This window comes from Protopterus annectens, chromosome 1.part0 (assembly GCF_019279795.1).
Source record: "Protopterus annectens isolate FY-2018-M chromosome 1.part0, PAN1.0, whole genome shotgun sequence".
NCBI lineage: Eukaryota > Metazoa > Chordata > Ceratodontiformes > Protopteridae > Protopterus > Protopterus annectens.
The window spans coordinates 171,636,010-171,652,515 of NC_056725.1; positions in this window are offsets into that span (position 1 = coordinate 171,636,010).

Below are 16,506 nucleotides of genomic sequence, written 5' to 3' on the forward strand. Positions count from 1 at the left end.
GCTATCTCCCTTGAACCCACTGATGTTGGGGGTAAGGTCCCACAGTCCCAATATTTATATATCCCAACTCTCTCACTAGCTTGGAGAAAAGGTGAAAAACAAAAATAACAAATACCTTTCCCTTCCCCCAAGTCATGCAAAACTAAAGCTAAAAGTATAGTATCTATTAAGGAGCTACATTTGATCTCCAACAAAGTTTTCCAGCATGATGGAACACTATATGATTACCAGTGCATTAATTATAAATATTTATTCTGCTCAGAGCTCAGTATCATTCAAAAGACAGATAGATATGTAGTATAAGGATTATGTGTATGTCTAAGTGTTATCCTCTAGAAAACTCTTTAATGGTCCTTCAGGCCCACAGTTTGCATCTGATAACACAAAGCATTGAACTTTACCTCTAGATTTTAATCCTGGTGAACACAATATGACTTTTGTAGAAAATAAAAGACAATGAATTATTTAGAGTTGTTTCTTTTTTTTCTGTGTCTGTATTCAACTTTGTACAAGGAGTATTTTGGAGTAATAAACTTTTGGACTGCTGTAAAACAATATCCTCCTACCTTCTGCATTCAGTTTGACTTATTTTGTGGTGTTTGTGCCATATATTTTTGAACTCCACTAAAAAGACAAGTTATTCATCCACAATGTTGTGTAAAATACTTCCTAACATAGCTTTAAGGCTGTATGTCCTGATATATTCTATATCAACAAATTTCATTGGATTATTGTGCAGGCACAAGGCAGTGCCTTGATTTATCTTCCTGACAGGAGGAAGGATTGATAGTCCTGTCTTAAAAAAAAAAAAAAAAAAAAAAAAACACATTCATCTACTAGGGGTGTGAGCTGGGTGCAATAATATGCTGTTGAGGTACTGCAGCTCTTAATGGCCAGCAATGCGCTACTCCTCGGTGATATAAACATGGAGAGGACAGCTGTCCTCAGCATGAAAGACACATATGTGCTCCACAAGCCTGTCATTAGTTCCATCTCTATTTTATTGCTCTTTTTCTTTCAGTTTGGTTTACAAGTGGCAATAAAAGGTAGGGATTAGAGAGAAAAACATATGATTTTGACAACTTGCAGCAGTATATACAGTGGATATAAAAAGTGTACACACCACTGTTAAAATCCAAGGTTTTTGTGTTATAAAAAAATGAGACCACAATAAATCATTTCAAAACTTTTCCCACCTTTAATGTGACCTATAACCTGTACAATTCAATTGAAAAACAAACAAATCTGTTAGGGGAAAAATGTAAAAAATAAAAAAAAAATGTACAATAAGCTGGTTGCATAAGTGTGCACACCCTTAAACTAAATTTTCCCGCATTCTTTCTGGTGTGGTTAATTGCTGGAGTATTCCTTGGTTTTGGTGGTTATCACAAGCTGCAAAGCAAGAATGTTTCCTATCAGCTCAGTGAAAAGCTCCAGTTGTTCTGACATTGGTTTTGCAAGGGATGTAATTCAATTTTTATCAACTATTAAAATGCAGCATTTTGTGTCCCTTGATCAGTTTTTCTTCTTTACATCATGTGCAACAGTTTCAGCTGTTTGCTACCACCATTGGCAGTGCTTGTGAAAGCAATGTAAATGTGTATATCAAAGGCAAAATGTTGTATCTTGCTTCTCCATCATTTTAACAGGATTTACTTAACTAGTAATGTTCCAGTGAAGAATACCTCTCAACATTTACTTTCTGAATGACATAGTAGGTTATGGGGAACTGGTGCTTCCCTTGCAAATAGTATTAACAAAGCAGTTTACATATGCCATTGCAGTAGCATGTGGTGTGAAGTTAATTAGTTACACTATCCATTCATGGGAGATATGATAAAATAATGTCCATAATTCTACAAATAAGGAATACTGTCATGATTAATCATGAAAAAGCATGATTGTTATACAATATAACTAGTCCTATCCCTAAAACATTAAACAGCTATGGAACATTTCACAATAATTGGTTTCCTTTGTTGAAAAAGAAAGTCTATTCTATGAGGCAAACCTTACCAAACAAGCAAGACCTATTCCAAACACTTCTATGCCTTCATTTTAAGAGATCCCTTCCTAATCTTGACAGATTTAGGTTAAGGGTTCTGCATTGCAATCACACACACATTCCAGCAAATGTTTAAGGATCTGCATATTAGTATCAAATCCCTGTTACTGTTGGACTCCAACCCTCCATTAATATAGTCCTGGTATGAGTACCCTACTTCTGAATTCACACATTAGACAGTTTCAAAACCATTACATATTTACAATGCATTATTAGAATTGGATTATTCATATCATTCGTCTATAAAGAGACAGGACCTCAGACTAGATCCTTGTGTGACACTCACCTGTTGTAGACAGCTAATATAGGCATTCTATGAGCTACTTACCGCATAGTTTCTAATGTCATCAGGTTCAAAAGCCTTCTTCAGTTTTAAAGAACTAAGATCCCAGATTAAGTGACTGTCTGATCACTTTAATTGACAGTTTTTTATCCGAACATTCTTAAGGGGAAAATAGCTCTATAGGTTACTCACTATATGCAGTAACAGATCTATCACTTTTGTCTTTTTCTCTCTCAGTTAAACTGGTTCTTCTGTAATGTAACCTATTGTGTTTAGCAGCTTCCATTTCCTTATATTTAGATTTTCATAGTGGTCCTGTTTCTTATTTAACAGGGATTTCAGACTGCTATTAGCAGGTCATTACCTTGTGCCACTTTTTGTCTTTTGTTTTTAGCTCGTGTTGCCTACTGATCTCAGGCCCTCCAAACCAATTGGCCCATTTGTTCCCCCAGCTCCAGAGAGTAAGGGTTGGTCAGGAGATGCTATCATTTCGATTGCCATGGGGGTTGATTCTTTTTGCACATTTCTTTAGTTTTCCAATACCTTTAAACATACTTTAGTATGCATTAAGCATTTTATTTAATCTATGCCAACTTCTATCATTTTTCATTTACACTGTTTACCATCTGTAACACACTCATTGATTTAGCTGGGATTAAATTGCATGTTTGCTCCTTTTCCTTGTAAGTCATTAAGAAGAATGGCAGTGACCTTTCTCTTCAGTTTTATTTCTTCTATGAAACAGAATTTTTTATTTGGATTAACTTTGATTAACTTAATTGTACTCTTCCTCCCATATTATATTTTCAGAGATCCCTCTATCAACAGTTTTAGATCTTGCTTTTGTATTTCATTTACACTGTCTTCATTATTTATAGTGTAGCTCAGAGGTGTTTAGCTTCCCAGTGCCAGAGCCAAAGAATGGCACTTGAGTATGATTTGCTTGGCATTTCTATGGGGAATAGCAGAGGGAAATAATAGTATAGCATTTTTTCTGCTTTTCTGACAGACGTTCTTACAAATTTGGACAGATGTGTTGAATATAATTAATTTTAAGTATAGTTAATGCATTTAAGGTGTGTTGCTATATCCAATGATCATAAGTACAACCCTTCATTTGTATATCCGTCTGGCACTTGAACATCTTCCAAGAGTATAGGTTGTGATTTTTTTGGAACTCTGCTCAAAAAAGATTGCCTACACTTAGTGTAGACTTTATTCTCATTTTCTTTGTTAATATCAACAGTTGTCTTATTTGTCATAATCCATATTCTTCACGTGTATTTTCTTGTTTTTGTTATGGGTTCTCTTTGTCTCTCTGGCCTGTACTTTTGTACTGTGGCTTGTTATCTCTGTCTTTGTTTTTGCATAACTTTGTAAAATAGTTTTTCTTTTTGCATTTTTGCCACTCTTTACCAAGATCCTGGCACTTAACTTAGGAAGAAACATTCTAACACAGTATCTGTATTGCATTTTGTAACTCTCTCTATTGGCAGTTGCATGCATACATTTTCTTCCTTGCCCCATCATCTAGTTTTAGCTGCCTTCCACACTTTTCTCTGCTTTAATTTATATTTATTAACTGCTTCGTTTTACATTTTTAATGTAGTTGTTTGCATTTCTAATATGCATAGGATCTAGCAAACATAAAAGGTTAGCTTAGGAAAACGTCTATTTCTGCTAGGGTTTCCTCCTTACCCTTCCATTACTAAAGGATTATATATTATTTCATTTTTTTTTACTTTTTATTGATTACTGTAAAGTCAAAGTTTCTTGCTAATGCCCTTATTCTGCTATAAAGCATATGTGTGGACTCTTTTGTTGTTTATCACTTCTGACCTTCTATCATGTTTAGTATTTTTATTTGTCTTAAAGTAATTATTCAGTTCTTTTTTTACATTTTGGAACCCATCATCTTGTCCTACCCTGGTGTGCTGTACATCATAAACCTGTTCTTTTTCCACGTGTAAAAGTATAGCCTTTAATATGTCACATCTTGAAATATTTGTGCAGTAGCATAAACCATGAACTTGGATGCCCATTTCTTCTGGTGTGAGATTAAATTATGTGTACCACAGTCTATTTTAAATGTTTGGAGGATAGGGATTTTTAAAACAATTGTTTCATTATATAAATAATTCACCTTTACATGTTTCACTTTAATTTTCTTTATTACATGCCTCAATATTTTGTACATCCTGTTTTATAACAGTGACTTAGCTTTGTTGTTGTCATTTGTTTGAGTGCTTGTCTGTGGTTTCACTCCTCATTGTTTCAGGAAAATGCAGTTCACCTGTCTGAGATGACAAGGTAAACTCCTCATTATACGGAATAAATACATGAATATATCTGTATTACATGCAACAGTGGAAGACTTTTTATTCTTCTAATACTATAAAATAATCAGATTAGGACTAGCACAAATCCGTACAGCAGGAGTCAACATTCCTAAATGAGACACATAAATGTACTATGTGTTACTGTACAATAGAAGCCAACTAACAAACTTCAGAATATTTTCTTTTGAAATCCTGACAATTCCAGTACAGAACACAGAGCAGCCCTCTCAGGCTACTGGGTGATGGTCAAATAATTAGGCTTAAATTATAACATTCTTCTGCTTATGTTTTATACCATTTGGATTTATTTAATGGTGCTATATGTAGGAAGATGACTCAGAGCTATACTGAGTCTTTTGGGGGGGGAGGCAACATGGTGCTCAGCTATTTTGTTAAAGCTCAGAAAAGTCCCATCTTTACACTTTGCAAACTTTTAACAAAATGAAACACCAGATCTTTTATGAAGAATTAATGGGTCAGCTGTGAGATATCTGGAGCTGTATTTTATAAAACTTTAGTATCATGAAAGCCCTGCAGGCAGTTTCCTGTTGTTCTACTTGTAATTTCCATACTTTCATTATTGGGTAGCACCATTTTGTAAAATTACAAATGGAAAAGGAAAACAGGAAGAAACTGCTTATAAAGCTTTCTAGACCAGCTGTCTTTAGGTCATTTGGCACCCTTGGCAGTCCCTACTTCAGTGCCCCCCTTAACCCAAAACTTGAGGGCAAAAAAAAAAAATTTAAAGTTGAGGAGAGTTGAAGACCAAACTTAAAAAAAAAAGATCTTCCAAAGTTGAAGAACAAAAAAAGAGTCTTCTAAAGTTTTAAAGTTTTGAATTATAGCAAGGAGTTTATCAGCTTATATATGAGCCATGCTAAAGTTAAGCTACTAAAGGCATTCATTTCTGCAGCCATTTCTGTACTGAAATGAATATTAACTCTTCAATCACACCCAACTGGCAGCTCTTCAGTATCCCCCCTCAATGCCCCCAAATGTAGTACATATACTCTTAAATTCACTGACATTAAGCCTAATAAACTTAGATGGCATGCACAATAAAATTGACCAAATTCATGCACAGTTACTCCAAAACTATCTAGATATTGTGATCATATGCAAACCCTAGCCTGAACTATACTCTATTAATACAGATTCAAATTTCTCTTCTTAAAAAAACGTAAGTTTGGATCAGCATGGCTTATGGATTGGATGCAGATGACTAACTCTTCTCAAACAAAATACACCTCAATTGCTCTGTTACTGACATAATTACTAACCTTAACTCAACCTTCACTCAAAAGTAACCCTAATTACTATTTACTACCCACCCCAGTTACTGGTTACTACCTTACTCCCTACCAGGCTACTCAAAGCACTTGACATTTTCATCTCTATAAAGCCCAATCCTCACCTTTTGGAGGCTTTGGTATGAATCTCCTAAGTATACGTACATATGACATTACCAAAATTCTCATTTTAACCTCAGTGATTTCTGAAACTATTTGCCCTGGGTACAGTAGGAAGAAATACATTTTCCCTCTGTGTCATGTCATAATAAAAACCTGTTAAAATTCCTCACACTACCTTTCACATCTTAGTAATCGTATTCACTTGGTCTACTAAAAAGAAAGTCCCACCAATACTTCATTACTTGTAATACAGGGTAACTAAGGACACTGATGGACTCAATAACTCACTTCTACAAAGCAACAAATCCAGACATTTGCTGAACTGTTCCATGAAATGCTTCCCTATCACCTGCTGCTATAGATAAACCTCCAAGGAACTGCAGCTCTCCAAAAAGCTACATGCCATGCTCACAAAGCATGGTATTGCATGGCCACATCCAGAATTCATACTCACAAAGCCTGATATTGCATGGCCACATGCAGAATTCATACTCACTAAGCATGATACTGCATGGCCACATGCAGAATTCATACTCACAAAGCCTGATACTGCATGGCCACATGCAGAATTCATACTCACAAAGCATGAGCCAAAGGTTCCTAGAATTTATAAACTCAAATGCTATGGAACAACTAGTCACCACTCCCACAGAAGGGGAAAACATACTGGACCTGGTCATCACCAACATGGGGACTCTATGCTCCATACTAGAGATATACCCCTCATTGGTAAGATCTGACCATAAATTAATCTCACTGGATATCCACATCCCGACCCCACCCCCAACACAGAAAACCACAGTGAAAAACTTCACAAAAGCGAACTTCACACTTCTCAAAACCGAGGTGGAATCCTTCAAGGCCCCCAGACCAGTGGAAACTACGGTCCAAACTGCAGAATCCTTTGTAAATGCATTCTATGAACACCTCCAAGAATGCATGGATCATGCTATCCCAAACAAAACCAAGACCCAATCGTCCAAAGGCAGGCATCCAGTCTGGTGGATCCCAGCCATAAATAAGCTGTACAACAGAAGGAGGAAGCTACTACATGACAGAGCAAAATGCCTAAAAGGGAAGGCATCTCTGATCAGTACTAGCAAAAACTATGATCCCTCATAAAATCCACTAAGGCCAGCTTTGAGAAAAAAATTGCACAGGACTCTAAAGAAAATCACAAGGCTTTCTTTAGTTATGTTAGGAACCTGGGTGGAAACTCCCAGATATGCTCAGAGTTGATCCAAAATGACAAAAAATACACTGAACCCACAGACATTGCCAACATCCTGGCAGACAGATTCACTGCAAACTCCCCCCTCCCTCTCCCCCAAAAGAGCAAATAACCATCCCAGCAGAGTGCAGCTTCCCTAACATCTCAGATGCTCAGGTGAAAGCCGCCCTCTCCAAAGCAAAAAATACAGCATCAATGGGACCTGACGGTGTCCTGGGTTGCGTCCTACATGAACTCCAAGAAGAGCTTAACCCTCATGTAAAGCTGCTGTTCAATCTCAGCCTTACCACAGGTTATGTACCCAAAGAATGGCGTACAGCGACAGTAGTCCCACTCCACAAAGGTGGTGCCTCTATGGACCCTGGAAACTATCGCCCCATAAGCCTGACTAGCCTGGTCTGCAAATCTATGGAAAGGATCATCATGGAACTCATAAACAAAGACATTGGGGACCTACAGACACTGGATCCTATCCAATTCGGCTTTGTTAAGGGCAGATCCTGCCTCTTGAACCTGGTCGACTTCTTTGAAACAGTCACCAAGGCCGTCGATGAAGGGAAGGTAGTCCACACAGCCTACCTGGACCTCGCAAAAGCCTTCGACACAATACCCCACTTGGGCATCATAGATAAGCTCTCCAGCTTAAATATAAACCCCTATGTCATAAGATGGGTTACAAACTGGCTCAAGGACAGAACCCACATGGTCAGAATTGCTGGAGCCATGTCAGACTCAAAACCAGTTACAAGTGGCATCCCAGAAGGCTAAGTCCTGGGACCTCTCTTGTTCGGTATATATTTTTCTGAGGTATGGGCTAACATGGGAGGACTGTGGCTGACCAAGTTCGCAGATGACTGCAAATTGGGTGCCATAATTGACTCTCCAGCTGACACAAGCATCCTCCAAAAGGGTCTCACAGAGACGGATAACTGGTGCCAGAGCCATGGCCTAAAGCTAAACGCCAAAACGTGTATAGTTATACCCTTTGGCAAAAACAAAGTACCCACAAATTACCACATAGGTGGAAATCCATTAAGTACGGAAGAAGTAATTAGGGACCTGGGGACCCAAGTTGATAGTAATCTCTCCTATGACAACCACATTGCCAAAGTGGTTAGAAAAACCTTCTATATAGCCCACCTTATCATGAAAGGATTCACATCTAGATCAAGGGAGGTCATAGTGCCCCTTTATTCATCCCTCATAAGGCCCATAATAGAATACAATGCCCCATTTGGGATGTACCTTACCCGACACCTGCAGCAACTAGAAAGACCCCAAAATTACCTCACAAAGAGGATAAAGGGACTCAAACACATGCCATATGCTGCTCGGTTAAAGAAACTCCAGCTCTACTCAGTAGCATACCGCCTACTTAGAGGTGATCTATGCCTGACGTATAAAGCCTTGTCAAACCAGGACTTAATGGACATGCTCCACCTCAGAAAATTCAAATCCCTTAGAGCTACGCGCTCGAGGGACTTGAACCTCAGCACAGAAATAAATAGGACATGCTGGAGGGACAGATTCATAACCCAGAGGCTCCCTTCACTCTGGAATAGAATCCCAGTCCATGTTAGGCAGAGACCCTCACTGTCTCTCTTCAAGAGGAATCTTGACGAGTGGATGGGAGATCATAGGTTTACCCCGGGGATCACTTCTGTGTCACTACTAGACAGAGGCACAGTAAACTAACCTAAAAAAGGGCACAGTAAACTCAATTCAATGGGTGGCAATAGCCAAACACACTCTGGCTAGGCTTATAAATGCCCTAGGGCAGATAGCCTAATATGAACCTATGAACCTATGATACTGCATGGCCACATGCAGAATTCATATTCACAAAGCATGATACTGCATGGCCACATGGAAAATCCAATCTTTTTCAAGACCACCACGCTTAGGAATGAAGCCAACAAATATTCATACAGCTAAAGCAAAATACTACAGGATACAATAATAAAGAACTTTTCAACCCAAATTTTTTTTTGGAACAAGATAAATAAAACATTACCTGCTTTATACAAACACTAACTTCCCATACATCTCCCTAGACACATTCGCACTCAACTCCCATTCCCGAACAATGTCCAACAGTGCCAACCACCCTACTTGTAACCAGCAGACTAAATCTTATCTAACAACATTTTACTTCAAAATAAACTCTATTAAAAAACACATAAGAATGTTTAGGTTCATTACCATACCACAGTAGTGCAGGAAGAGATGAGTATTTACATAGTTCCACAAAATGCAAGGATTGTAGTATTCACTAAATGTGCCTTATTGTCATTCACTAACACAACTACCACTAGAGGAAGTGGTAAGCACCTTCAACACTATCTTCCTAAATATACTATACCACCATACACCACCCAAAACTATTTGAATTAAACCCAAGTATGCACCCTGGCTAACTAAAGAATGTAGATCACTACTAAAAGCTAGAGACAAGGCATGGGAACTGCTTCACAAAAATAAAACCCAGCTAGCTAGACAAAAATACATTGAGTTATGTAACAATGCAAAAAAATTTGTGAAATCAGATAAAATCAACTACTACCACAACATTCAAAATATACATTCAAAACAGCCTCAAAAACTTTGTACAGCTACTAATAACATACTTCATCCAGGTAAATCGACTACCCCTAACCCAACAACAATTAGCAATACCGACAATATAGCAATCCAATTCAATAAATATTTTATAGAAACTATTCAAGCCCTGTCAAACCCTCAGAATAACATCAACAACCCCACATCTCCCCTCCCTCAATGAAGTACCTCTTCCCATAATAAAAATCCCACAGTTTAGCTTACAACCAGTCTCTGTTAAATACATAAACACTACTTCAAAAGCTGAAACCAACCACACTAGCTGCAGATAGTCTCCTTGCTGACTTTCAAAAAATTGCCACTGATGCCATTTCCTATCCAGTAGTCATTCTCATAAACAGGTCTATATCTGAAAATCAAGTACCCAGTATCCAGAAAACCTCCCACATACTGCAACCGCACAACAGAAGTAATTCCACAGAATTCACAAATTACTGTCCTATTGCCAGCCTATCTCCCTTGTCCAAAATACTAGAAAGAGTAGTGCACACCCAACTAATGAACCACCTTCTCACCCACAACTATTATCACACACCCAACATGGCTTTCGACCACATCATAGCACCACAATCACATCAATGTCCTTTACTGATATTGTTAACCAACACAGGAACAATGAACAATATGTATCTTCCATATTCTTAGACCTGTCCAAGGCCTTTGACATGGTAGATCACAATAACATTATTTGCATTCTCTCCACCCTAAACATTAATAACTCTAGTATTACATGGTTCCAAAACTACCTAACAGGATATCTACAAGCAGTTGAATGGCAAAATCAACTCTTCCCTCTGCTCCCAGTTCTCATAGGGGTTCCTCAAGGCTCCAACCTTGGTACTCTACTCTTCTCCATATTTACCAAACCAGTTCCCTATTACACCGTCGCAGATGCAGGTTGTCGAATGCATTTTTGTCGAACAGTAAAGCGCGAAAAGACAAAATAGCGAAGCGGCGATTCAGCAAATTCTTTCCCTGGGAAAGAATTTGTTTGGCCGCTTTAGCTACTTTACCTTTTTGGCACTGTATTGCGATCTCGGAGTTGGTATATTTAAGTAGGGGGGTGTGGGGGGCACAGCCCCTCACTTCGGGGGTTGTGTGGGGAAAGCCCCCCACATTAAGTAATGTTTTACTGGGGTTTTTTTTGTTTTGTTTCGGAACAGCGATTGTTTTCCATTGGAAAATAATCACTGATCTGAAATTTCGACATTGTAAACTTTCGCTTACATGGGGTTGATTATCTGTCGTTCACTCTTCTGAGCGTGCAATATGATAATATAGATCCTTACCAACCAACTCAGCCCTTCCACACCTCATGCCTCTGTAGTTCAATAAGCAGATGACTCTACGCTAATTTGTGCAGCCCCCACACTACAAGACCTTCATACCTTAACTCAAGATTCCTTCCTATCTGCAGAAACATGTCTCACTAACTCCAGACTCATTCTAAACCCCAACAAAAGTAATCTCCTGCTCTTTAGCCCAACTAGACATCACTCAGCTTCCCAATCATTTGCTATCTTGTCTAAAAACAAAACTGTGATCAACACAGTACCACATATTAAATTGCTTGGGGTTGAAATGGACAATAACCTAAACTTTGATATACACATATCCCAAACCATCAAGAAGATCCACAAGAAACTTGGTCTCTTATACTGAAACAAACTATTTCTAACAAAAACCACAAAAGCTGCCATAGCCCATACACACCTCCTATCAGCCCCATTCTATGCCTCCCCAATACTAAATAACCTCCACAAATCTGATTTAATCAAACTAGAAACTTGCTATAATAAAATAGCAAAATTTGCAACAAGTGCCTCCTATAGGTCACATCACTGTACATCTCTTACACAACTAAATTGGACTGAACTTCCTCAGCTTCTATGCTTTAACCAACTTACCCTTGCACACACAATTCTTCACCAACCTAAAAAAACTCCTGCTCTCCAAAATATTATTCACCCATACAAAAGCATTTGTTGCCTCCACTCTAGTAACCTTCACCTTTTAGACACCACTAAAGCCAATAATCATACAGGGGATTCTCTCTTCTTTAACTACATTCCCAAAATATGGAATAAACTTGAACCCTCTGTAACTGCAAATAGCTGTATCCCAATTATAAAAATTAAACCACCATTCAGTCTGCAGATCACTGATCTATTTCACTACTACCACATCTAGGTAATCTGTTTGAAAAAACAGCTGATGACCAAGTAATTGATTATCCACACAAATGCAGCTTCCTCCCAAACAGCAGCATGGTGGATTCATTATAGGCAGAAGCACATTCACAGCCCTTTTTCTCTTATAAACTCTATATTTACTTAAGATGATCAGGGCTTTCTTACTATGTTATGTTTATAGACTTACCAAAAGCTTTTAATAATGTCAGCCACCCCATCCTCCTAAACTTCCAATGTTACTTCATCTTTAGTACATCATACTTTCCTGGTGCAGTTACCACCTATCCAACAGATTATACTATGTCTATCCTCAACACATCTATAACATGTTGAGCTCCCAAAAGGTCTGTATTAGGACCCCTCCTTTTCACAATTTTCATAAGAAATGTCCCACCACCATTCCAAACCAACATCTTTCTACATGCTGACAATATCATATTCCTACTTGTCCACATCTTATGGCCGCAGTCAACCGCAAACGCTTACAACTATTAACAGTGAAAACAGCTAACTTAACTGCACTAAAACTAAGATAATATTCTTTGGTACCCACACATGACTAAAGTCCATACCAAACCCCACCCTTCTCTTTCTAGGCAACTCCATAACTGATAATGTATTGAGATTAACAATCAGTTTTGGGAGAAATATATTGTTTTTAAGAACATCATTCAGAAACACTGGTCTATATTGTTGACATATAACACACTGAGTGAAATTATTCCATCCAGATGTTTGTTTTCTTATTGTAGAGGCATAACATTGGGAGGTATGTTAAATCATTATAAAAAGAAGTTTCATGTTGCAGATGGACAACAAATGACTTTAGATGGGGGTGTCCTCAATGGATAATACATAGTGAAAATGAAACAATTCACTACTAAAAACTTTTCTAATTTTTTTATATTTGTGTTTTTCATAATTGTAGCTTTGATTGGGTTATGTATCTTGCTAAACCTACATGTCTTGCGCTCTATGTTGGACAGACATCACATCCAGTTAGGATTAGAGTTTCAGAACATTTGAGTGATATAAGAAACAAACATTTATCCAATGCATTATTTAAACATACTTTAAAACATCATACTGCCAGATTTAATTTTATTATTATTGATAAGATTGAGTATAATAGAATGAACAAAGCAGGAACATGACAGCTTAAATAAAAAACAGAAAGCTGGTATTATTAGATTAGGGGCATTATTCACACCAGGCTTAAATGAGCATTTATAGTTAGCCAATGAATAGTGAGCTTGTATTATATAAATGAACATTTATAGTTAGCCAATGAATAGTGAGCTTGTATTATATAAATGCACCGAGGGGATGTGGTTCTATTAGACTGATGAAGGCAGTTGTTGCCGAAACCAGTCTGCCTAACATCATCTTTTAGATTAATGGTTCATTTTGAATAAAACATTGGTGATTATTATACCATGACCTTCTTGAGTGCTGGCTGATTTTGACTTTATAACTCCATAACTGAACCAGTCACCTCTTAACAAATATCTGGGAATCATATCAGATCACTCTCTAAGTATCACAAACCACAGCAGTCTGCTTAAATCTAAACTTAGCAAAACTGTTGATGCCTGTGTGACGAAGGGAGGTACAGCCAGCACAGCTGGCTGGAATTTTGTAAATAATTATATGTCACTGGTCAATATCGACATGATTTATACAAGATGCTTGTGTTACAAATGTATTAGAACTGTATGTCATGATTATATCAAACTGCTTGTGTAAACATGTGTATTGAAAAGGTATTTGCAAAATGCTGTTTGAAATGTAACCACAGTGTGCCCTATTGGAAGAGAGCAGAAATGTGCATGCACTATTGTAACTGTTTAAAGTATATATTTTAACAGTGGAAACTGGAATACAGGAGGTTAACCTCAGTCCAGCAAACTTTAGAAAAATATCTGAAATTAAATTACTTTGTAGGTTAGGCCATAAAAGATGGTATCTTTCAGTTCTCAATGCAGCAAGAAAAATAAAGTCTGTGCTAGAAAGCTTTCTGTATTGCCTTTAGGGTGAACTAATTACTAGTCTTGAAAGCATGAAGAAATGCAATTGTTTTATGACTTCTAGCATCTGTCAAAGATTTCAGGAAAAGCCCTTGTCTGTATATTTTTACAGGTAGATGCTAAATGCTACCAGCTGCCATCAATGGTTGTTTTGCCTGGGAACTTTGGTCAGATGACAAGAAGTAATGTCATTCTACAAGCTATCCCAGCAGTAATATTTTAGATATTATTTTGAGAAGTCTCTTAGTAAGACAGAGCATTCTGCATTCTGTCTTGGGCCTGACAACAACTAGAAGATCCATTCACCACATCTGCCTTGCTCTATTAGTAAGTTCTTACATTATAGTATAATTATCTTAGATTTAGTCAGAAATACAGTAAAACTTAGTTTAGATATTTTTCTTTACTTATTTGAGACTGCTCTGCAATGTTGTTTTACATATTTCCTGTGATTATGAACTCTGATATCTATCTATATATATATATATATATATATATATATATATATATATGTGTGTGTGTGTGTGTATATGTATATATTTAGTATTGTCTTGCTCTTTTATTATTTACTATTAAATATATTTAAACCTTTCATTGTGGCTGATCTGTGTAGAGATACTTAAGTTTTGAGAGTACTTGCATATTTATTTGGTGACACTGTGTGGGCCACTCCTAACAGCCCTGCTCTTGGCCAAACTACCATTTGTGTTAATATTAATATTACACAGTAAGATTGGACACCCTTTGTTAAGGGCCTTAAAGTAGCTGACAAGGAGTTGACTGGTGGCAGTGATAACTACCTTATAGACTGGGCAGAAGGGGGCATAGCTAGTAAACATGTGTCAGCTTCTCCCAGGTGTGTGTGTGTGTGTGTGTGTGTGTGTGTGTGTGTGTGTGTGTGTGTGTGTGTGTGTGTGTGTGTGTGTGTATCAGCTACTTGGGCAGAGCCATGAAGCACTGGTTGGACAGAGAGGGTGCTGGAGGTCTTCACTTGGTCACTCAACTGAGATCTCAATTCTGTAGCTGTGCCAGTGGGGAATCTTATTGGTGATCTGGAGAAAGGTAGAGGAACCAGCCCTGGACTGACTGTGGTCTCTGTGTGCTCTTAAGGGAAATTGTACTTGATGCAGAGATCTGCATCTGGAAATACTGTGTGTGTACTTGTCATACTCTCAGTGAACATCCCCCACTGTTGCCAGTGGTGAGGACTGAGGCTCCTTGATTACTGGTCCAGTGGTGGGCCATCACAGCCTGTCACAGTAACTTGAGATTCCTCATTCCTGATGGCAGAACAACCAATGCATATGAATCATTCAGTCCAACTTATGTATATGGCATACTACTCCCAGTCTATTCTTCTAAAATTCTAGCAGACATGCATACAGTTTTTAGCATTTGCCAGTTCATCTTCCTCTCCCACCATATGATCATCACTGCATATCCCAAACATGAATAAAGGGGTTCACAGTACAAGAAAGAGTCAGTCTTCTGTTCCTTAACCTAATATATAAATGTTACACATTTCTACCAAACTCTCTTGAAAATTAACAACTATAACCTCTGCTTCTAACTATGTCCTGCATACATTTTTCAAACAATGCATCCATCTTACACAGACTAACAAACCTCACTTTCTTCATCTAATTATGCCTTTCATTACTGGATCCGAACTATGGAACAGTTAGCCAGCAGATATTGAACCAGCCCAATAGTAGTAGAGTCCAGTTCCAAGCTCACTCCCATATGCAGGAAACAAACACACATTCTTCTTCTGACATCCTGCTATCACATGACTCAGTCCCTTTGATGCTACACAAGACAATCTGCATGTAATTTTTTAAATATTCTAAAAAACTAGTAATTGTCTAGTAAAATATAAGCACATGTCATAATAATAATATTGTACAAAGGATCACCTTTATTCTTATGATTACATAGCCTTATACTCCATAATTAGTGCATTAAAAAAGTAAATAACATATACAGCAGAACTTCTTCAGAAACTAGTATTTTCTTTTTAAATAGTACATCTGATTGAATATTTTTGAGTGCTGATTATCATTAAGTGCCAGCCCATCTGCACATCCAATATCAGAAATGACTACACTACCTCACACGTACCATATTAACTCTGATATAGTAGCTAGCACTGTTTGCTAGTCAGCCAAGCTCTCATTGTTACCAAGTACTATTTCTATGTTTTATACCTCCAAGAACATGCTACAACAATACATAGTATTTGCTTAAAAATAATGTGTTTAACAATTTATTTAGACAAAATCAAGTACAGTGGAAACTCTTTTACTAAGTGCTAACTAGTTTGTTAAAACTAGCATTG